The sequence below is a fragment of the Hypanus sabinus genome, chromosome 10, assembly GCF_030144855.1.
Source record: "Hypanus sabinus isolate sHypSab1 chromosome 10, sHypSab1.hap1, whole genome shotgun sequence".
NCBI classification, from domain to species: Eukaryota; Metazoa; Chordata; class Chondrichthyes; order Myliobatiformes; family Dasyatidae; genus Hypanus; species Hypanus sabinus.
Genome location: NC_082715.1, coordinates 160,676,047 through 160,696,865, shown reverse-complemented (window position 1 = coordinate 160,696,865; position 20,819 = coordinate 160,676,047). Strand labels below are relative to the sequence as shown.

The following is a 20,819-nucleotide window of genomic DNA, read 5'->3' as shown; positions in this document are numbered from 1 at the left end:
AGAGGGTTTTTCATGATCCTACGGGCCCTTTTTTCACACCTGTCCTTGTAAATGTCCTGAATCACAGGAAGTTCACAACTACAGATGGACTGGGCTGTCCACACCACTCTCTGCCGAGTCCTGCGATTGAGGGAGGTACAGTTCCCACACCAGTCAGTGATGCAGCCAGTCAGAATGCTCTCAATTGTGCCACTGTAAAAAGTTCTTAGGATTTGGGGGTCCATACCAAACTTCCTCAACCGACTGAGGTGAAAGAGGCGCAGTTGTGCCTCTTTCTCCACACAGCTGGTGTGTACAGACGACGTGAGGTCCTCAGTGATGTGGGTGCCGAGGAACTTGAAGCTGTTTCCTCTCTCAACCCCAGATCCACTGATGCCAATGGGGGTTAGCCTGTCTCCATTCCTCCTGTAATGCACAACCAGATCCTTTGTTTTTGTGACATTGAGGGAGAGGTCGATTTCTTGACACCACTGTGGGCCACCTCATTATTGTTTGAGATAAGGCCAATCAATGTAGTGTCGTCAGCAAATTTAATTAGCAGACTAGAGCTGTGAGTGGCGATACAGTCATGGGTATACAGGGAGTAAAGGAGGGGGCTTAGTACACAGCTCTAAGCCCCTCCTGTATTGAGAGTCAGAGGGTTGGAGGTAAGGGAGCCCACTCTTGCAACGTGCTGGTGATCTGACAGGGAGACCAGGATCCAGCTGCACAAAACAGGGTCAAGGCCCAGGTCTCTGAGCTTCTTGTCAAGCCTGGATGGAACAATGGTGTTGAATGCTGAACTGTAGTCCAAGAACAGTAGTCTCACATAAGCATCCTTCTCCAGGTGTGTAAGGACAATATGTAGAGCAGTGGCTATTGCGTTGTCTGTCGATCTTTTGTGTCGGTGGGCGAATTGTAGGGGGTCCAGTTTAGGTGTTAGTAAGCTGCAGATGTAATCCTTGACCAGCCTCTCAAAGCATTTGCTTATCATTGAGGTGAGTGTGACAGGACGCCAGTTGTTCAGGCATGTTACCTTGGTCTTTTTTGGTACAGGGATAATGGTGGGTATAGCACAAAGCAGTTACCCAATCTGTGTTTCTTTTCTCAAACCTGGTCCAACTGAACACTCACATGCTTCTGTCTCTTTGCAGTTTTGACAAAGGACCACACACTGAGAACATTGTCTGTATGCCTTTCCATACAGTGACACTTGACCTGCTGAGTTTTTCCAGTGTTCCTGATTCTTGTGCAGCCTGTTCACAGCTGCGGCCCATCACATGTCAGCTCCCTGATGTGCTTGAATGAATGAATGCCAGTTGGGCATTGGATGACCCAGCTTTAAGTTGCTCTCTCCACAGAATTGAAAGTTATTGATTCATTGAGTCATATGGTACAGAAACAAGCCTTTCCACTCATTAAATCTGTGCTGACTCATAATACCATTTTATTTTTAACCCCTTCCCATTGACTCCCTCCTCATTCTAGCACGTACCTGCACACTAGGGAGAACTTACAGCAGTCGATTAGCCTGACAGTTTGTACATTTTGAATGTGAGTGGAAACCTGTGCAACTGGAGGAAAGTGGTGCTGTCATGGGGAGAGTATACTAACTCCACACAGAGCACTAGGTCAGGCTTGAACTTGGGTCACTGGAGCAGGAGGGAGTAGCTCTGATGGCTGTACCATTGTGCTGTCCCTTAACCCTAAATTAAGGTGTTTGACTCCATCCCAGAATCGGGTGACAAGCAACTAAACATCAGCACGATACAGACTTCAAATACCCACCTACCCCAACATCATTATCTGCTCCCCACAGGGCCATCAACACCCTTTAACTCACCTAAACATTAGTGACGACCTACAGCAGTCAGTTAACCTACCAACCCATAAATTCCAGGGGCTCTTCAGAGACTGGAAATCTTCAACAACACCCACAGAATGCTGGAGGATCTCAGCAAGTCGGATGGCATCTGGAGAGGAGTAAACCATCAACGTTTTGGGCCGAGTCCCTTCAGGACTGGACCCTTCTCTCCATAAAAGCTGTTTGATTTGCTGAGGTCCTCCGGTATTTTGTGCATGTTGCTCAACCTACCAACTTGCATATCTTTCGGAGAAAGCCTTGGAGTAATCGTGATTTACCTTGCTTTTAATTAATATTTTTGTCTTTTGTTTTCATATCTGTTTTTATGTTTATTTTCAATTTTGTACTTTTATCCCATTGTAAAGCAGTTTGAGCTACATCGTCTGTATGAAAAGTACTCTTTGGGTAAAGTTGTTGATACTTGCTTGGAGCATCGAAGACTGAGAAACAGTCCTGGAAAATGGATCCGAATGGGCATAGAGTGAATACATTGAGTTTTCCCAGGGTTGGGGAATTGAGCTCGAGGGAATAGGTTTATGGGGTGGAAATAGGAACTTGAAGTGAGGTTACAGATCTTTATTCCCCACATGAAGGGTGGTAGGTGTGTGGAACGAGCTGCTAGAAGAAGTGGTTGAGGCAGGTAAATTAACAACTTTTGAAAGAAAGTTGGACAAGCACACAAATTGGAAATGCTTGGAAGGTTGTGGGCCAAATGCTGGCAAATGGGACTAGCCTCGAGGGGAATCTTGGTTGGCGTGGCTGGAGGGCCTCTTTCTGAGGTGTGACTGTCATCCAAAGGGAACCCTTGAGAACGTGAAACCCCTACACAGGTCAGGATTGTACTGGAACAGTGAGGCACAACTCTGCCATCTGTTCTGCTGTACCATCCTTGTGTTTCTCTCTCCTACCCCTCTCCCCTCCCCACTCTCCCCTCTCCACCTCTCTCTCCCCCTTCCACCTCCCCTTCCCTTTCCCCTCCCCTCTCCCTGTCTTCCTCCCTCCTCCCTCCCCTTCCCCTCTACCCTCTCCCCCTCCACCTGCCGCTCTCTCCCCTCCCCTCTCTCCCACTCCCTACCTCCCTTCTCCCCCTCCCCCACTCCCCCCTTTCCCCCATTCCCCCTCTCTACCCCACCCCTCCCCCCCAAAAGGATGATGAATGAAGGACTGAAGATTTTACACCTGAATGCAGACAGTACATGGAATAAAGTAGATGATCTTGTAGGATTGGATTGTAAGATTGGAAGGTTGTGGGCATCAGTGAGTCATGGCTGAAAGAAGATCATAGTTGAGAGCTTAACATTCAAGGATACACATTATACTGAAAGGACAGGCAGGTAGGCAGAGGGGGTGGCGTGACTCTGTCGGTAAAAGTGTAATTGAATCTTTTGAAAAAGGTGACTTAGGATTGGAATATGTGGAATACGTGGGTAGAGTTAAGAAACTGCCAAGAGTAAAAAGGCCCTGACAGGAGTTCTATACAGGCCTCCAAGTCGTAGCCAGGATATGGGACATAAATTACAATGGGGGGGAAAAAAAGAAAAAACAAGTAAGTTTTATGATAGTCAATACGGATTTCAATATGCAAGTAGAATGGGAAAATCAGTTTGGTGCTGGATCCCAGGGTGGAATTTTTAGAATGCTTATGAGTTGGCTTTTTGAAGAAGCTAGTGATTAAGCCCACTAGGGGAAGGGCAATTCTGGATTGGGTGTTGTGTAATGAAGCAGATTTGATTCAGGAGCTTAAGGTAAAAGAACCCTGGGGGTGATGATGATAATATGATGGAATTTACTCTGAAGTTTGAGAGGGAGAAGATAAAGTCAGGTATATTGGTATTACAGTGGAGTAAAGGGAAATACAGGGGCATGAGAGAGGAGCTGGTCAAAGTTGATTGGAAGGCGATACCATCAGGGATGCCAGCAGAACAGCAATAGCTGTCGTTTCTGAATAGGGTTGAGAGGGATAATAAATCAGCCAGAGCAGACTCAGTGGGCTGAATGGACTAATTCTGCTCCCATGTCATATGGTATTATGGTAGCGTTGTGGGCTGAAGCTGTACTATTCCATGTTCTGTATTATACAACACTTGCATTGCATCCACTTCTGGCTACTCAAGTCAAATCACTTATTGTCATTTCGACCATAGTTGCTGGTACAGTACACGGTAAAAACAAGACAATGTTTTTCAGGACCATGATGAAACAGTACAAAAACCACACTGAACTATGTGAAAACAACACAGAAAAAAAAAACTACACTAGACTACAGACCTACCCTGGACTGCATAAAGTGCAGTGTAGTTTGAGAGCAATATAAAAATCCAAGATGTCCTGCTCCACAGAGGAGAAATGCTGCTGGTTGCTCTGAGTCAGGCAGTGTCTATGCAGACAAAATGGGAGTTAAAATTTCCTGTGATTGTGTATTGCCAGCATATTTTTATTTTTATTTCAAACTTGCAAAATCTACATTGGTTTGTTGCCTCCCAAGTGGTCAGAGACATCTTGGATTGAGTCCATAGCATTTTTATGGGGGAGGGTGAGCAGCCAGAGATTATGGTCCACATCAGTTTCAATGACATTGCCAGGAAGGCTGGTGAGGTTCTGCAAAATGAGTTCAGGCGCTAAGTTAAAGGACAGGACCTCCAGGGTTGAGATTTCAGGATTTCTACCCGTACCATGTGCCACTGAGGCTAGAAATCAGAAGATAATATAGTTTTAAAATCTTGCTGAGGAGATGGTGTCGGAGGGAGGGATTCATATTTTTGGATCATTGGGCTCCCTTCCAGGGAAGATAGGACTTGTGCAAACAGGATGATTTGCTGCTGAACTGGCGAGGGTCCAATACACTTGTTAGTACTGTTGTGGGATGTTTAAACTATAGTTCTAGGGTGAAGGGAGCTAGAGTGGCAGGGAAACTATTGGAGTCGTTGTGGGGAAAGATATTGTTAAGCCTACCTACAAAGACAGGAACTAAAAGGTTGAGCTTGGTGGGACTAATGTTCTGAGTGGTATCTGTTTTAATGCAAGCAGTATTGTATGCGAGACAGGAGTGTAAAGCATGGACCAGTGTGTAGGATCATGACATTGTAACCAATAGTGAGACTTGGTTGAAAGATTGGCAACTCAAATTTCCCCATTCCTTCGTTTTAGACGTGATAGAGCAGGAGGTAATAAAGGAAGCATTACTGATCAGGGAAAATGGCACGACACTGTTCAGACAGGAAAGAATGAAGAACTCGTTTACTGTGGCTATATGGATGGAACAGAAGATTAAGAAAGGGATGATCATATTAACGGGATTCTACACCAAACAATAGTTGAATTTAAAGCAACAAATTTGTAGGAGGTGCAGCACACGGCAGCAGCGGCCTTTCGGATCTGGTGCTACTTTAATTTAGTTTTTTAAATTTAATTTTAAATTAGAATTTAATTTTAAGGCACAATTAGGGTTTAGTGCAATGGATAACAGAGCGACTATCTACCATTGCCAGATACTGCTGCAATACAGAGATCACCCAAAAACAAACCTTCATAAAAATCTATTGGTTAGATTCCTGCTGAGGGAATCGGGCCTGCAGTCCTCGGAGTCGCCTGATGCCGGTGGCCAGAAGTGGGGACGTTGTAAGCGGTGTGGGAAGAAGTGGAAGTGAGGCGAGCGGGCAGGAGTCTGTGCCAGGAAAGAAGCCCTAGCTGGCCAGCTCTCCCGTCCATTCTGCTCTCCAGTGTCTGCTTGCTGAGGGAATCGGGCCTGCAGTCCTCAGAGTTGCTTATTGCTGATGGCCAGAGGTGGGGACAGCGTAAGCGGTGTGCAAGGAAGCGAGGCGAGTGGGCAGGAGTCCGTGCCAGGAGAAAAGCAAGCTCTAAACGACCGGCCCTCCCGTCCATTCTGCTCTCCAATGGACATTAAATTGGACGACATCTGTGGCAACGAAATACTCGGCGGGAGTACAGAAACGGACAGAATCCCAGACGCTGCCATTCAGCTGATTATTTATGTAACAAATTTTCCCCCAAGCCATCAGACTACCAACCGACTGACCTCTGCTGTGCCTATTGTCTTGTTTATTATTTATTGTAATGTTTGCACTGTTCTGTGTAGTTCTGTAGTCTAGTGTCGTTTTTGTGTTGGTTTAAGTAGTTCAGTGTAGTTTTTGTATTGTTCATGTAGCACCATGGTCCAAACGTTGTCTTGTTTTTACTATGTACTGTACCAACAGTTATGGTCGAAATGACAATAAAAAGCAACTTGACTTGAAGAGATTGCAAACATTGGAAATATAAGGTTGTCATTGACATGTAGACTGGGATTCCTGTACTCTTAAGGGACTGGATGGGTTAGAATTTGTCAGATGTGTTTGGCAAGGTTTCCTTAATCGATATATGAAGGTCTTAACGAGAGTGAGAGCAGTACCGGATCTTCTGTTTGGGAGCGAGACAAGGCAGGTGACAGAAACGTCAGTAGAGAAACTCGTTGGATCTGGTGTTCATAATTCCATTCATTTCAATATAATTATGGAGAAGATAGGAGTGATCCTTGGGTTGAGATTCTGAATTGGAGAAAGGCCTATTTTGAAGGCATGAGAAAGGATTGGGATAGGCTGTTTGCTGGCAAAGGGATGTTTGGTAAATGGGAGACCCTCAAAAGTGAAATACTGAGAGTACAGAGGTTGTATGTTCTTGTTAGAATACAGTGCAAAGTTCAGGGATGCTTTGTTTTCAAAGGATATTGAGGCCCTGATTAAGAAGGTACATTGCAGGTGTTGGCAGCAAAGAACCGATGAAGAGTATAAAAAATGCAGGAGAACATTTAAGAGAGAAACAGTGAGGGCTAAAAGAAGTTATGAGGTTGTGGCAGACAAGGTGAAGGAGAATCCCAAGGGCTTCTACAGATATATTAAGAGTAAACGGATAGCAAGGGAGAAAATTGGTCATCTACATGAAGCTGAAAGAAGTGGGTGATCTTAAATGGGTATTTTGCATCTATATTTACTCAGACACAAGGTCTATAGAACAGAGGTAAAACAGTACAGAGGTCATGGACCATATGTAGCTTAAAGCTTACTGTCTTGAAGCAAATTAGATTGTCCAAGTCCCCAGGGCCTGACAAAAGAATTGCTGTCCTTGAACCTTGTGGAATGCTAGTGCAGGAATTTCACAGGCCCTGGAAAAGCTATTTAAGATGTCCTTAGCCACAGGTAAGATGCGAGAGGACTGGGGGCGGGAGGGGGGTGGCTAATGTTGTTTCATTGTTTAAGAAAGGCTCTGAGAATAAACCAGGAAATCAGAGGTTGGTGAGTCTAATGTCAGTAGTGTATAACTTTTTGGAAAGTATTGTAGGGAACAAGGATATACAAGTATTTGGTTGTAAGGGGACTGACTAGGGATAATCAACATGGTAGGTCATATCTAACTGATCTTGAAATTTTTTGAGGAGGTGACCAGGAAAATTGATGAAGGAAAGACAGTAGATGTTGTCTACATGGACTTATAGTCTTTGACAAAGTCACATGTGGGAGGCTGGTCCAGGAGGTCCAGGTGCTTGGCATTCAGGTTGAATTCAATATTGGCTCAGTGTGAGAAGCCAGACAGTGAGAGTGATTGGCGGTTGCTTGTTTGACTGGAGACCTGACTGTATGCCACAGGGATTGTTGTTGAGGCCGTCGTTGTTTGTCACATTAGTGACTTGGATGGGCGGCATGGTGGTGTAATGGTTAGTACAATACCAGCAGCTCAGGTTCAATTCCCGCTGTTGCCTGTAAGGAATTTGAATGTCCTCCCAGTGTCTACGTGGGTTTCCTGAGAGTCTTCTGGTTTCCTCCCCAGTCCGAAAACATGCTTGCTTGGTAGATTATTTGGTCATTATAAATTCTCCTGTGATTAGGCTAAGACTAAACCAGGGGATTGCTGGTGGAGTGGCTCAAAGGGCTTATTTTGCGCTGTAACTCAATAAAATAAAAAATAATGTAGTAAATCAAATTAGCAGGTTTGTAAATGAGACAAAGATGAGGGGCATAGTGGACAGTGAAGAAAGCTCGCAAAGCTTGCAGAAGGATCTGGACCAGCTGGAAACAGATAAAGCTGGATAATGGCAAATAGAATTTAATGCAGATTAGTGTGAGGGGTTGTATTTTGGGTGGATCCACGCAGTGAATAATAGGGCACTGAAGAAAGTAGAAATTAGGGATCTGTGAATACAAATTTATAATACCTTAAAAGTAGCGTCAGTGGTAGATAAAAAGTTATAAAAAGAGCGTTTGGCATATTGGCCTTCATAAATCAGAGTATTGAGCACAGGAGCTGGGATGTTATGTTGAAGTTGTATATGACATTGGTGAGGCCAGATGTGGAGTATTGTGTGCAGTTTTGTATATGTCCCTGTAGGAAAGATATTAATGAGATTTGAAGACTACATAGAAAATTTACAGTGATGTTGCCAGGACATGAAGAGCAAAGTTATAGGGAAAGGTTGAATAGATGAGTCATTTTTCCTTGGAGCATAGGGGAATTTTGATAGAGGTATACAAAATTATGAGAGATATAGATAGAATTAATGCAAGATGACTTTTTCCACTGCTGTTTGGTGAGACTAGAATGAGAGGTCATAGTTCAAGGGTGAAAGGTGAAATATTTAAGGGGGACTTAAGGGACATCTTTTGCATTCAGAGGGTGGCGAGAGAGTGGAAAGAGCTGCCAGCGTAAGTGGTGTACGTGAGTGCCTTTGCAGTGCTTACGTGAATTTCAGACAGGTCCATGGATGGGAAGGGTATGGAGGACTATGGTCCAGGTTCGGTCAATGTTACTTGGCAGTGTAACTGTTTGGCATGGACTAGATCGGCTGTTCATGTGCTGTAGTACTCTATCACTGTTATTTTGCTCGATGCGTCATGGTGGTGCCAGGAAGGAGGAAATTTAGCAAGAAAGATGAGATGGGAAAAGCTGGTTATTCTCCTTCATGCAAGGAAAGTCTGGGAGGAAGTTGTTCAAAGACCAGCTGATTAGAATTTAGGATCGCACGTTTTGCAAGGAAGAAAGACATGGGTGGTAACGTAAGGGAACCCTGGATGACCTGAGGTCAAGAAGAAAAAACACGCGTAAGGTTCAGGGCCTCCGCTTTAAATATAGTGCATTGAAAAAATATTCAGCACCCCCACAACTACTTTCACATTTTACTGTATCATTTTCTAAGTTTAAAATATATTGAAATAGGATTTTTTGAGCTAATCTACAAAACTGCATCATGTCAAGTCAAAAGAAAAATTCCAAAACCTTTGAACAATTCTCTAGAAGTTAAAAACCGAAATTGTGAGGCTGAAAAGGTATTCGTCACCTTTGTAATTACTATGTCAACTTTCCTCAGGTGTAATACTCTGTTACCTCACCAACTCAAACATTTTGCTGATGTAGAAAATTGGAGGATCACCTGTTTAAAATGAATTATAGGAAAAAATACCCCCTCTCTCTGTGAGGTCCAACATTATGGTAGATTTTCAACAGACCAAACCAAAATGAAGACAAAAAAGCATTTGAGACTAGTTTGGGAAATGATAATAGAGAAGCTGAAATGTAAGGGTAAGGGTACCAGACTATTTCAAAGATACTGACCATATCTCAGTGGTCAGTGCAGTCCATCATGAAAAAGTAAAAAAAAATGAAACCACAGCCACACTGTCTAGGCCAGGCCCCTCCTCTAAACTTAGTCACCAGTGAAGAATGGCACTTGCAGAGAGGCGACTGTGATGCCAACAGTCACTCTGAGGGAAGCCAGTGTCTGCAACTGGAGATGAAGTTCATGGCTGCACAGTCTCTAGGCCATGCACAAAAAGAGTATTTATGAAAAAGTGGCAAGGAAGCACTGGCTAAGAGAAAAACATATCTTCGCCCGTTGAGACCATAAGATATAGAAGTAAGATTATAGATATAGATTATAGATATCTTATAGAAGTAAGATATAGAAGTAAGATTGGCCCATCGAGTCTGCTCCATCATTTCATCATGGCTGATCCAATTTTCCTTTCAGCTCTGATCTCCTGCCTTCTCCCTCTATCCCTTCAGACCCTGACCAATCAAGAATCTATCAACCTCTGCCTTAAATATACATAAAGACGGCCTCCATGGCTGCCTGTGGCATCAAATTCCACAGATTCACCACTCTCTGGCTAAAGTTCTTCCTCCTCATCTCCATTCTAAAAAGACACCTCTCTATTCTGTAATACTTTGCAAAGCGTCACTTAAAAGACACTGTAAAGATGTGGAGGAAGGTCTTGTGGTCAGATGAGATTAAAGTGGAACTTCTTGGCCTCGACTTTAAGCATCATATGTGGCATGTCTAATACTGCACATCAGCCATGTAAACCCATTCCCTACTTGAATGTATGGTGGAGGGAGCATCTTGCTATGAGGATGCTTTTCAGCAGTAGGGTCTGGAAATGTGGTCAGGATTGATGAGAATATGAATGCTGATAAATTCAGAGAGATCCTGGATTAAAAACCTGCTAGCTCTGCCAGAAAGTTTAAACTGGAGAGGAAGTTTGTCTTTCAGCAGAATGACCCAAAGCACATTGCCAAATCAACCATGGAGTGGCTTCAAATGAAGAAAATTGATGTGTTTGAGTGGCCCAGTCAGAGCCCTGATCTTAATCATCGAACACCTCTAGCAAGACCTCAAAATTGCTGTCTACTGCTGCTCTCCAATTAACTTTGCACAGCTTGAGCAATTTTGCAAGGATGAATGGGCAAACCTTGCTCCATCAGTTTGTGCAAAGCTAATAGAGGGTTATCATAAAAGACTACGGGCTGTCGTAGCTGCAAGAGGGCGTTCAACTAAAAACTGATCAAAGGGGGTTGAATACTTTTGAGCTGCTGACTGTTCAGTTTTTGAAATTTTAGTTTTTCATGCTTTACAATTTTCTGTTTTCGGGCTCTGCTGTGAAAAAAGGAGCATACAATCCACAAATAAAATTTCACAGTTAAGTTGCTCAAAATTACTGGTTGTAATTGTGAACAAGCGAACAAACGTTGGTGGCTGATTTACAAGGCACTCTATACCCAATGAGTTGGCCTCCACAGTATTTGTGGCAATGAATTCCTAAGATTCACTACCCTTTGTCTAAAGAAATTCCTCCTCAACTCTGTTCTAAAATGGTCATCCCTCTATTCTGATGCTGTGCCCTCTGTCCTAGACTCCTTCACTATGGGAAACATACTCCCTAATGACATAACAGCCAGTACAGAATTGGCTTTGCCCTAGTGGGCTCAACCACAAGCTTCTCTAAAAAGCCCGTCTCGTAGACATTGTACAAATTCCCTCTCTTGGGTTTCAGCACCAGCCCAATTTTCCCAATCTTCTTGAATATTGAAATCTCCCATTGTCTTTTCTACCTGCTTTTCTATCTTCAGTGGTAATTTGCATCCCTCATCATGGATACTGTTTACCCTTGAATTTTCTGAACTCTGCTGACAAGGATTCTTCTTCTCCCAATCCTGTGTCACGTGACTCTAAGGATTTGATTTCATCTGATACAATAGGTATCCTTGGACTCACAACTAGGATCTTCTTTCAGCTATGATGCCCACAACTTCATACCCGCCGTTCTCTAACAAGGTCAGATGTCTTATTCCTCATACTGAGTGCACTCAAATGTAACATCTTCAGTCCTGTATTCTTCACCCTTTTCAATTTTGTCCCATGTCAGAATCAGAGTCAGGTTTATTATCACCGGCATGTATCGTGAAATTTATTAACTTTGCAGCAGCAGTTCAATGCAATACATGATATTGTATGGAAAAAATTAATCATTTACAGTAAGTATATACAGTGCCTGTAAAAAGCATTCATCCCCCTTGGAAGTTTTCATGTTTTATTGTTTTACAACATTGAATCGCAGTGGATTTAATTTTGCTTTTTTTTGATACTGATCAATAGAAAAAGGCTCTTTCATGTCAAAGTGAAAACAGATCTCTACAGAGTGATCTAAATTAATTACAATATTAAATCACAAAATAGTTGATTGCAAAAGTATTCACTCCCTTTAATATGACACAACAAAAAATCACTGGTGCAGCCAATTGGTTTTAGAAGTTACATAATTAGTTAAATGGAGATCAGTGTGTGCAGTCAGGGTGTTTCAACTGATTGTAGTAACTGTACACCTGTATCTGGAAAGTCCAACTGCTGTTGAGTCAGTATCCTGGCAAAAACTACACCATGGAGACAAAAGAACACTCCAAGAAACTCCACGAAAAGGTTATTAAAAATCACAAATCAGGAGATGGATACAAGAAAATTTCCAAGTCACTGAATATCCCTTGGGTACAGTTAAATCAGTCATCAAGAAATGGAAAGAATATGGCACAGCTGTAAATCTGTCTAGAGCAGGCCATCCTCAAAAGCAGTGACTTGCAAGAAGGTAACCATAAGACATAGGGGCAGAATTAGGCCATTCAGCCCATCAAGTCTGCTACGATTTTTTAAAAAAATATTTTTTCCCCAAATGTTTTTATTTAAAGTAGAACATAAAATTACTCCTGCATATTTTCAATAGTTTCTTCCTTATATTTCCCCTTATCCTGGTCAACTTTGGCGAGATTTGGCTTTGTGTTCCATCCTTTTCCAGTTTTAGCCTGGTAATCACCACCTTGCTGGGGTGAATGCCAACATGAACTATGGTGCCATTGGCCTTCTCATGCTGCACCCCCTCAATATCGATTGTATACTTCTTCCTGTACACTTGATCTGCTGGCCCTTGTAATGACCTCTGATGACCTGGACTTGTCAGGGAAGCCACCAAGAGACCTGGGACAACTCTGGAGAAGTTATAAGCTTCAGTGGTTGAGACAGAGAGACTGCACGTATAAGAGCTGTTGCTGGTGCTTCAGTCGTCACAGGTTTAGTGGAAAGTGACAGAGAAAAGCCACTGTTGGAAAAAAAAATTGCATGAAATCTTGACTAGAGTTTGCCAGAAGGTCTGTGGAGGCTCTGAAGTCAGCTGGAAGAAGATTCTATGGTCTGATGAAACCAAAAAATTGAGCTTTTTGGCTATCAGACTAAACACTATGTTTGGCATAAGACAAATACCGCAGATCATGAAAAACATAGCATCCCTACCATGAGGCACCATACTGTGGGGATGCCTCACTGCAGAAGGCTCTGCAAAGCTTGCAGAGGGTGAAATGAATGCAGCAAAATACAGGGAAATCCTGGAGGAAAACCTGATTCTGTTTGCAGGAGGACTGCAACTTGGAAGTTTTGTTCTCCAACATGACAATGACACCGAACATAAAGCCAGTGCTACACAGGAATGGGTTAAAAACAACAAAGTTCATGCCCCGGAGTGGCCAAGTCAGAGTCCAGACCTCAATCCAATTGAGAATTTGTGGCTGGACTTGAGAAGGGCTGTTCACTCACGATCCCTGTGCAATCTGACAGAACTTGAGCGGTTTTGTAAAGAATGGGGGAAAATTGCAGTGTCCAGATGTGCAAAGCTGATCGAGACCTACCCACACAGACTCAAGGCTGTAATTGCTGCCAAAGGTGCATCTACTGAATACTGGCTTGAAGGGGGTGAGTAATTATGCAATCAATTATTGTGTGTTTAATAATTGGAATAAATTTAGACTTATTTGTAGAAATTTTGACAAGGAAGTGTCTTTTCTGTTAATCAGTGTCAAAAAGGCCAAATTAAATCCATTGTGATTTAATGTTATAAAACAATAAAACATGAAAACTTCCAGAGAAGGAGGGGTGAATACTTCTTATAGGCATTGTATATGTATATTAAATAGATTAAAACTAGTACAAAAACAGAAGTAATATATTTAAAAAATGAGATCGTGTTCATGGTTTCAATGTCCATGTAGGAATCGTATGGCAGTGGGTAAGAAGCTGTTCCTGAATCACTGTGTGTGCCTTCAGGCTTCTGTACCTCCTTCCTGACGGTAACAATGAGAAGAGGGCATTGTTACTCTTTGATGAAGCTTTGACCAGCGGCCAATTGGCATTTGGGATTAATTAACAAGAGGAAGTTAAAGAAAGGCGGGGCAAAAGCATCGGCCGTTATCTGACTGGACAATAGTCAGAATGGTGATCTTAAGGCTTTAGCTCTTTGAGGATTCACTCAGTGAAAGCAAAGGAGAGAAAAGCCCCAGGTTTTTTTCCTTCTCTTCTTTACATCTGCTCAGCTAGGGCAGTAGAGTGGAATGTGGGATATGTGAAAGCAGGGAGACTGGTATCCTCCACCGCTACAACTGTGAGAAGTGCATACAGCTGGAGCTTCTAACAAACCATGTTAAGGAGTTGGAGCTGGGACTGGATGAACTCCGGATCGTTCAGGAGGCTGAAGGGGTGATAGGTAGGACATACAGAGAGGTAGTTACACACAAGGTGCAAAACGCAGGAAACTTAGTGACAATCAGGAAGGGGAAAGGATTTAACGAGCCCCTGCAGAGTACCCCTGTGGCCATCACCCACAACAATAGAAATATCACTTTGGATGCTGTTGGGATGACCTGACAGAGGAAAGTCACAGTGGTCGGCTCTCCGGTACTGAGTCTGCCTCTGAGACTCAGATGGGAAGGGGGATTTGTTAGGGGAACGGACAAGAGGTTCTGTAATGAGAATGAGATTCCTGGTGGTATGCTGCCTCCTGGGTTCCAGGGTCTGGGATATCTCAGATTGAGTTCTCAACGTTCTTAAGTGGGAGGGTAAACAGCCAGAAGTTGTGGTCCGTGTAGGTACCAATGACATGGGTAGGATGAATGATGAGGTTCTGCATAGGGAGTTCAGGAAGTTAGGTGCCAAGTTAAAGGGCAGGATCTCCAGGGCTGTGATCTCAGGATTACTATCTATGCCACTAATATGTGGCTAAGGAGTTGGTGTAGAAGGGAAGTCGTAAGGTTTTTGGATCATTGGGCTCTCTTCCAGGAAGGTGGTACCTGCAGAAAAGGGACAGTTTGCACCTGAACTGGAGAGGGGCCAGTATTCTAATAGGGTGGTTTATGAATGTTACACAGTGGGATTTTAAACTGGAGTTGCAGGGGCATGGGAACTGGAGTGCCACAACAGTTAGTAGAGAGACACAGTTAGGAATCAAAAGGTTGAACATGGTGCAACAAAATGGAAAAGGGTGAATACAGGACTGAAGCTGTTGTATCTGAATGCGCACTGTAAACTGAGTAAGGTCGGTGAACTTGCAGCACATTTGCAGGTATGATGTTGTAGGCATCATGGAATCATGGCTGAAAGGTTATAGCAGGGAGCTTGAAGTCCAAGGATACACTTTGTTTCAAAAGGATAGGAAGGAAGGCAGAGGGGGCGGTTAGTAGAAAATTAATCAAATCATTAGAAAGAGGTGTAATAGGGTCAGATGGTGGTGAATCGTAGTGGATAGAGCTCAGGAAATGTAAGGGTAAAAAGACCCTGACTGGAGCTGTATACAGACCCAACAGTAGTAAGGATGTTACCTACAAATTACAACGGGAGGTTGAAAATACATACTAAAAGGGCAATATTAGAATAATCCTGCGGGATTTCAATAGAGTGGGAAAATCAGGTTGGTGCTGGATTTTCTCGAGTGCCCACGAGTTGGCTTTTCAGAGGAGTTCATGGTTGAGCCACTCGAGGATTAACTATTCTGGATTGGGTGTTGTATAATGGACATAATATGATTGAATTCACCCTGAAATTTGAGAAGAAGTATCAGTCAGACGTATCAGTATTTCAGTGGAGTACAGAGGCATGAGAGGAGTTAGCCAGAATTGATTGGAAAAGATCACTGGCAGAGCAGCAATGGCTGGAATTTCTGGAAGCAATTTGGAAGGCACAGGATATATACACCCCAAAAGGGGAGAGGCAGAAGAAAGGAAACTATAGGCAAGCAGTCAGACCTCAGTGGTAGGGAAAATGTTGAGTTGATCATTAAGAATGAGGACTCAGAGTACTTGGAAGCACATGATAAAATAAGCCATAGTCAGCATGGTTTCCTCAAGGGAAAATCTGTTGGAATTCTTTGAGGAAGTAACAAGCAGGATAGACAAGGGAGAATTGGTTGATATTGTGTACTCGGACTTTTAGAAAGCCTTTGACAAGGTATCACGCGTGACGCTGTTTAATAAACTATGAGCCCATTATATTACAGGAAAGATTCTAGCAAGGATGAAGTAGTGGCCAGTTGGCAGGAGGCAACGAGTGGGAATAAAAGGAGCCTTTTCTAGCTGGCTGCCGGTGACTAACGGTGTTCCACAGAGGTTGTGTGTTAGGACCGATTCTTTTTATGTTAATGTCAGTGATTTGAATGATGGAATTGATGGCTTTATTGCAAAGTTTGTAGATGATATAAAGATAGGTGGAGGGGCAGGTTGTTCTGAGGAAGTAGAGAGGCTACAGAAGGACTTGGCAGATTAGGAGAATGGGCAAAGAAGTGGCAGATAGAATACAGTTTTGGGAAATACATGGCATGCACTTTGGCAGAAGAAATGAAAGGGATGACTTTTTTAAATGGAGAAAAGACACAAAAATCTGAGACTTGGGAGACGGTGTGCAGGATTCCCTAAGGTTAAGTTGCAGATTCAGTCGGTGGTGAGGAAGGCAAATGCGATTTTAGGATTCACTTCAAGAGGACTAGAATATAAAAGCAAGGATGTGATGTTGAAACTTTATGAAGCACTGCTGAGGCCTCACTTGGAGTATTATGAATAGTAATGGGCCCCTTATCTTAGAAAGGATGTGCTGAAATTGAGGAGAGTTCAAAGGAGGTTCATGAAAATAATTCCAGGATTGAATGGCTTGTCACTTGAAATGTGTCTGATGGCTCTGGGCCTGTATTCACTAGAATTCAGAAGAATGAGGGGTGACCTCATTGAAACCTATCAAATGGTGAAAGGCTTTGATAGAGCGGATGTAGAGAGGATATTTCCTATGGTGGGAGAGTCTAAGACTAGAGCACACAGCCTCAGACTAGAGGGATTGTCCTTTTGGAACAGAGATCAGAAGGAATTTCTTCAGCCAGAATATAGGGAATCCGTGGAATAGTTCGCCACAGGCAGCTGTAGAGGCCAAGTCTTTCTGTATGTTTAAGGCAGAGGTTGGTAGATTCTTGACTGGTCAGGGTGTGAAGGGATAAGAGGAGAAGGCAGGAGATTGGGGCTGAGAGGAAAATTGGATCAGCCATGATGAAATGGTGGAGCAGACTCGATGGGCCAAATGGCCTAATTCTGTTCTGATATCTTCTGGCCTTATGGTCTTAAAAATGAACATTGCCTTTCTGAGGCAACGCTCCTTAAAGATGTCTTTGATACTATGGAGGCTAAGACTCAAGATGGAGCTGACTAATTTTACGATTTTCTGTAGCTTTAGTCCTGTGCCGTAGCCACCCCCCTCCCCCACCTACATACCAGGCAGTGATGCAGCCTGTCAGAATGCTGTCCGTGGAACACCTATAGAAGTCTGAGAGTTTTGTGTGACAAACCAAATCTCTCCAAACACCTAATTAGATATAGCTGCTGTCTTGCCTTCTTTATAGCTGTATTGATAGGTTGGGACCAGGTTAGATCCTCAGAGGTCTTGACACCCAGGAACTTGAAATTGCTCACTCTCTCCATTTAGGCACTTGCTAAGTTCCATTATGGTTGGCTCATGAAGATGGATAGGATCCAAGGTGAAGTGCCAGTTTGGATTTGGAACTGGCTTGCCCTAGGAGACAGAAGACTGTTATTCTGACTGGAGATCCATGAGCTGGTGTTGTTCAGCAAGGATCAGCGCTGGGTCCTCTGAAGTTTGTGAAATACAATGCCTATAAAAAGTATTCATTCCCCCCTTGAAAGTTTTCATGCTTTATTGTTTTGCAACACTGAATCACAGTGGATTTAATTTGGCTTTTTGACACTGATCAACAGAAAAGGCTCGTACCTGTCAAAGCGAAAACAAATTTCTACAAATAGGTCTAACCCTTTATTACAATTATTATACAAAATAATTGACCGTATATTTACTCACCCCCTTCAAGTCAGTATTTAGTAGATGCACCTTTGACAGTAATTACAGCCTGTGTCTGTGTGGGTAGGTCTGTATCAGCTTTACACATCTGGACACTGCAACTTTTCCCCATTCCTCTTTACAAAACTGCTCAAGCTCTGTCAGATTGCATGGGGATCGTGAGTGAATAGCCCTTTCATGTCCAGCCACAAATTCTCAATTGGTTTGAGGTTTAGACTCTGACTTGTTCACTCCAGGACATAAACTTTGTTGTTTTTAAGCCATTCCTGTGTAGCTTTGGCTTTGTGCTTGGGGTCATTGTCTTGCTGGAAAACAAATATTCTCCCAATGCGCAGTCCTCTTGCAGACTGCTCCAGGATTTCCCAGGGTATCTTGCTGTGTTCATTTTACCCTCTGCCTTCACAAGCCTTCCGGGCCTGCTGCAGTGAGGCTTCCCCACAGCATGATGCAGCCACCACATGCTTCACGGTAGGGATGGTGTGTTGCTGATGTGCGGTGTTTGGTTAATGCCAAACACAGTGTTTGGTCTGGCCAAAAAGCTTGATTTTGGTTTCATCAGACCATAGAACCTTATTCCAGCTGATTGGAGCCTCCCATGTGCCTTCTGGCAAACTCTGGCTGAGCTTTCATGTGAGTTTCTTTTCCCCCAACAGTGGCTTTCTCTTTGCCATTCTCCTATAAAGCTGTGACCGGTGAAGCACCCGGGCAACAGTTGTGTACACAGTCTCTCCTATCTCAGCTACTTAATCTTGTAACCCCTCCAGAGTTGTCATAGGTCTCTTGGTGGCCTCTCTCACTAGTCCCTTTCTTGCACGGTCACTCGTCACTCGTCGGCCCGCTTCAGGCAGATTTACAACTCTGCCATATTCTTTCCATTTCTTAATGATTGATTTAACTGTACTCCAAGGGATATTCAGTGATTTGGAAATTTTTTTGTATCAATCTCTTGACTTATTGAAAAGCTTTTTCACGGAGTTGCTTGGAGTGTTCTTTTGTCTCCATGGTGTAGTTTTTGCCAGGATACTGACTCTCCAGCAGTTACAGATACAGGTGTATTGTTTCTACAATCAATCGAAACCCCTTGACTGCACACAGTGATTTCTATTAACTAATTATGTGACTTCTAAAACCAGTTGGTTGCACCAGTGATGATTTGGTGAGTCATATTAAAGGGGGTGAGTACTGATACAATCAATTATTTTGTGATTTTCCGGTGATCTCTGTCAAAAAAGGCCAAATGAAATCCACTGTATACAAATTTGTAAAACAATAAAACATGAAAACTTCTGGGGGGGGGTGAATACTTTATATAGGCACTGTATATATTGTTTCTTCTGACGGAGAAGGGGCAAAGGCAGGTTATTAGTGCCTTTAAACTGGTCGCTTTGGGCAGATGGGGTTCATCAATCATGGTAGGTAGGTCTTTTAGGAGAAGGAAAACTGATCTCAAACCTCTGCTGCCTTGTAGCTATACCCACTAATGGATAAACCCTGAGGGAAAAATCCGGAGCTGGAGTCCCTAAGGCAGTCCTAAACTGAGTTCAATGCTGACTGGCAACTCCTGCAATGTTGCTGGTACCAAACTGTATCTGCTGCTGCCGTTCCTTTGGGTTCATCATATGTGTGGAGAGGGGGAGCTTGCTACATAGGCAACAGCTTGCTGTACGTATCATTCTGCCCAGGCTTGCATATCAAGACAGCTAGAATGCAATTTCCATGGTCAACTCTGACCCATGGAGGCCCTCACATATCCATGATTTCAATGAAAATATGGATGGGTGGATTAGCAACTTGTAGATGAAACGTCGAGTGGCATAAAAGAATACAGCAGGGTGTTGATCACACTTGGAGTACTGGATGCTCCATTATAGAAAGAGTGTGGTGAAGGCACTGAAGAACATGGCCTGGATTAGAGGGGGTGTGCAATAAGAAAGAAACCAGTGAGTATTTCAGCTCAAAAATCTGAGGGAAGTCATTTACCTGCATGTTGACTTGTTTTCCTTTACACTGGTGCTACTCAGCTGGCTGAGTTTTTCCAGTAATTTTTTTTTTGTTTAACACTGAATTCAGCATTTTCATTTCAGAAACATCTTGCTTATTTACATGCCCACTGTGTTGCCATTGACATTTCAATTCCTTCTACTGCAGCCCCTTTCCCCGCTTCTGTATTTGCTTCACATCTCTCAGATTAACTTTTTCTAATTCAATGTAATGTCATTAAACTGAAAAAGTAATGTCATTATCGAATTGTACAGCACAGAAACGGCCTCATCAGCCCAAAGTGCCCATGCCGATCAACGCACTGAGCTATACTTGTTGCATTTAATCTAGAACAATCTGCTTGAATATTCAAGTTCTTGTCCTAGTGCTTGTTGAACTTTGTGAGGATCTCTCCTCAGACAGTATGCTACATATTCCAACCATTCTCTGGTGAATGGCCGCTCAGATCCCCTATAAACTTCCCACCCCTTATTTATACCTTTGTCCTTTTGGTTTGAACAATCCTAAAGATATTGTCTATCCTATCACCCTCATAACTCTGCAGCCCTCAGCCTCATCCACTCCAGGGAAAATAATCTGTTTATCTGTAACTGAACTGCTGAAATCCAGGCAACATACTGGTGAACCTCCTCTGCACAACCTCAGCTGTCCTACAGTGGTGAATAGAACTGCACACAATCTGTGGGCTAGCCAGTGTTTCATGAAGTTTTTAACGTGATGCTCTTGCTTGTATATTTTGTCTTTGGCTGATGAAGGCAGCATACAATATGCTTTCTTCATCACACTCTCGGCCTATCTTACATAAAAAATGCTGGAGGAACTCAGCAGGTTAGGCAACATCGATGGAGGGGAATAAACAGTCTATGTTTCGAGCCAAGACTCTTCATAACTATCTCCCCCCCCCCCCCCCCCCGCCATATGCGCTTCCTTCAGGATCATTCCCCAATCCATAGTATTTACTGTGTAAGCCCAACCCTTATTTGACCTTCC

General features: G+C 43.2%; 1 protein-coding gene across 1 annotated transcript in view; it reads left to right on the top strand.

Annotated features, from left to right (window-relative positions):
- The window catches only part of LOC132401279 (SWI/SNF-related matrix-associated actin-dependent regulator of chromatin subfamily B member 1-A), a 91,420-nt gene that overhangs the window by 32,794 nt on the left and 37,807 nt on the right, over nt 1-20,819 (top strand). The window lies entirely within an intron of this gene.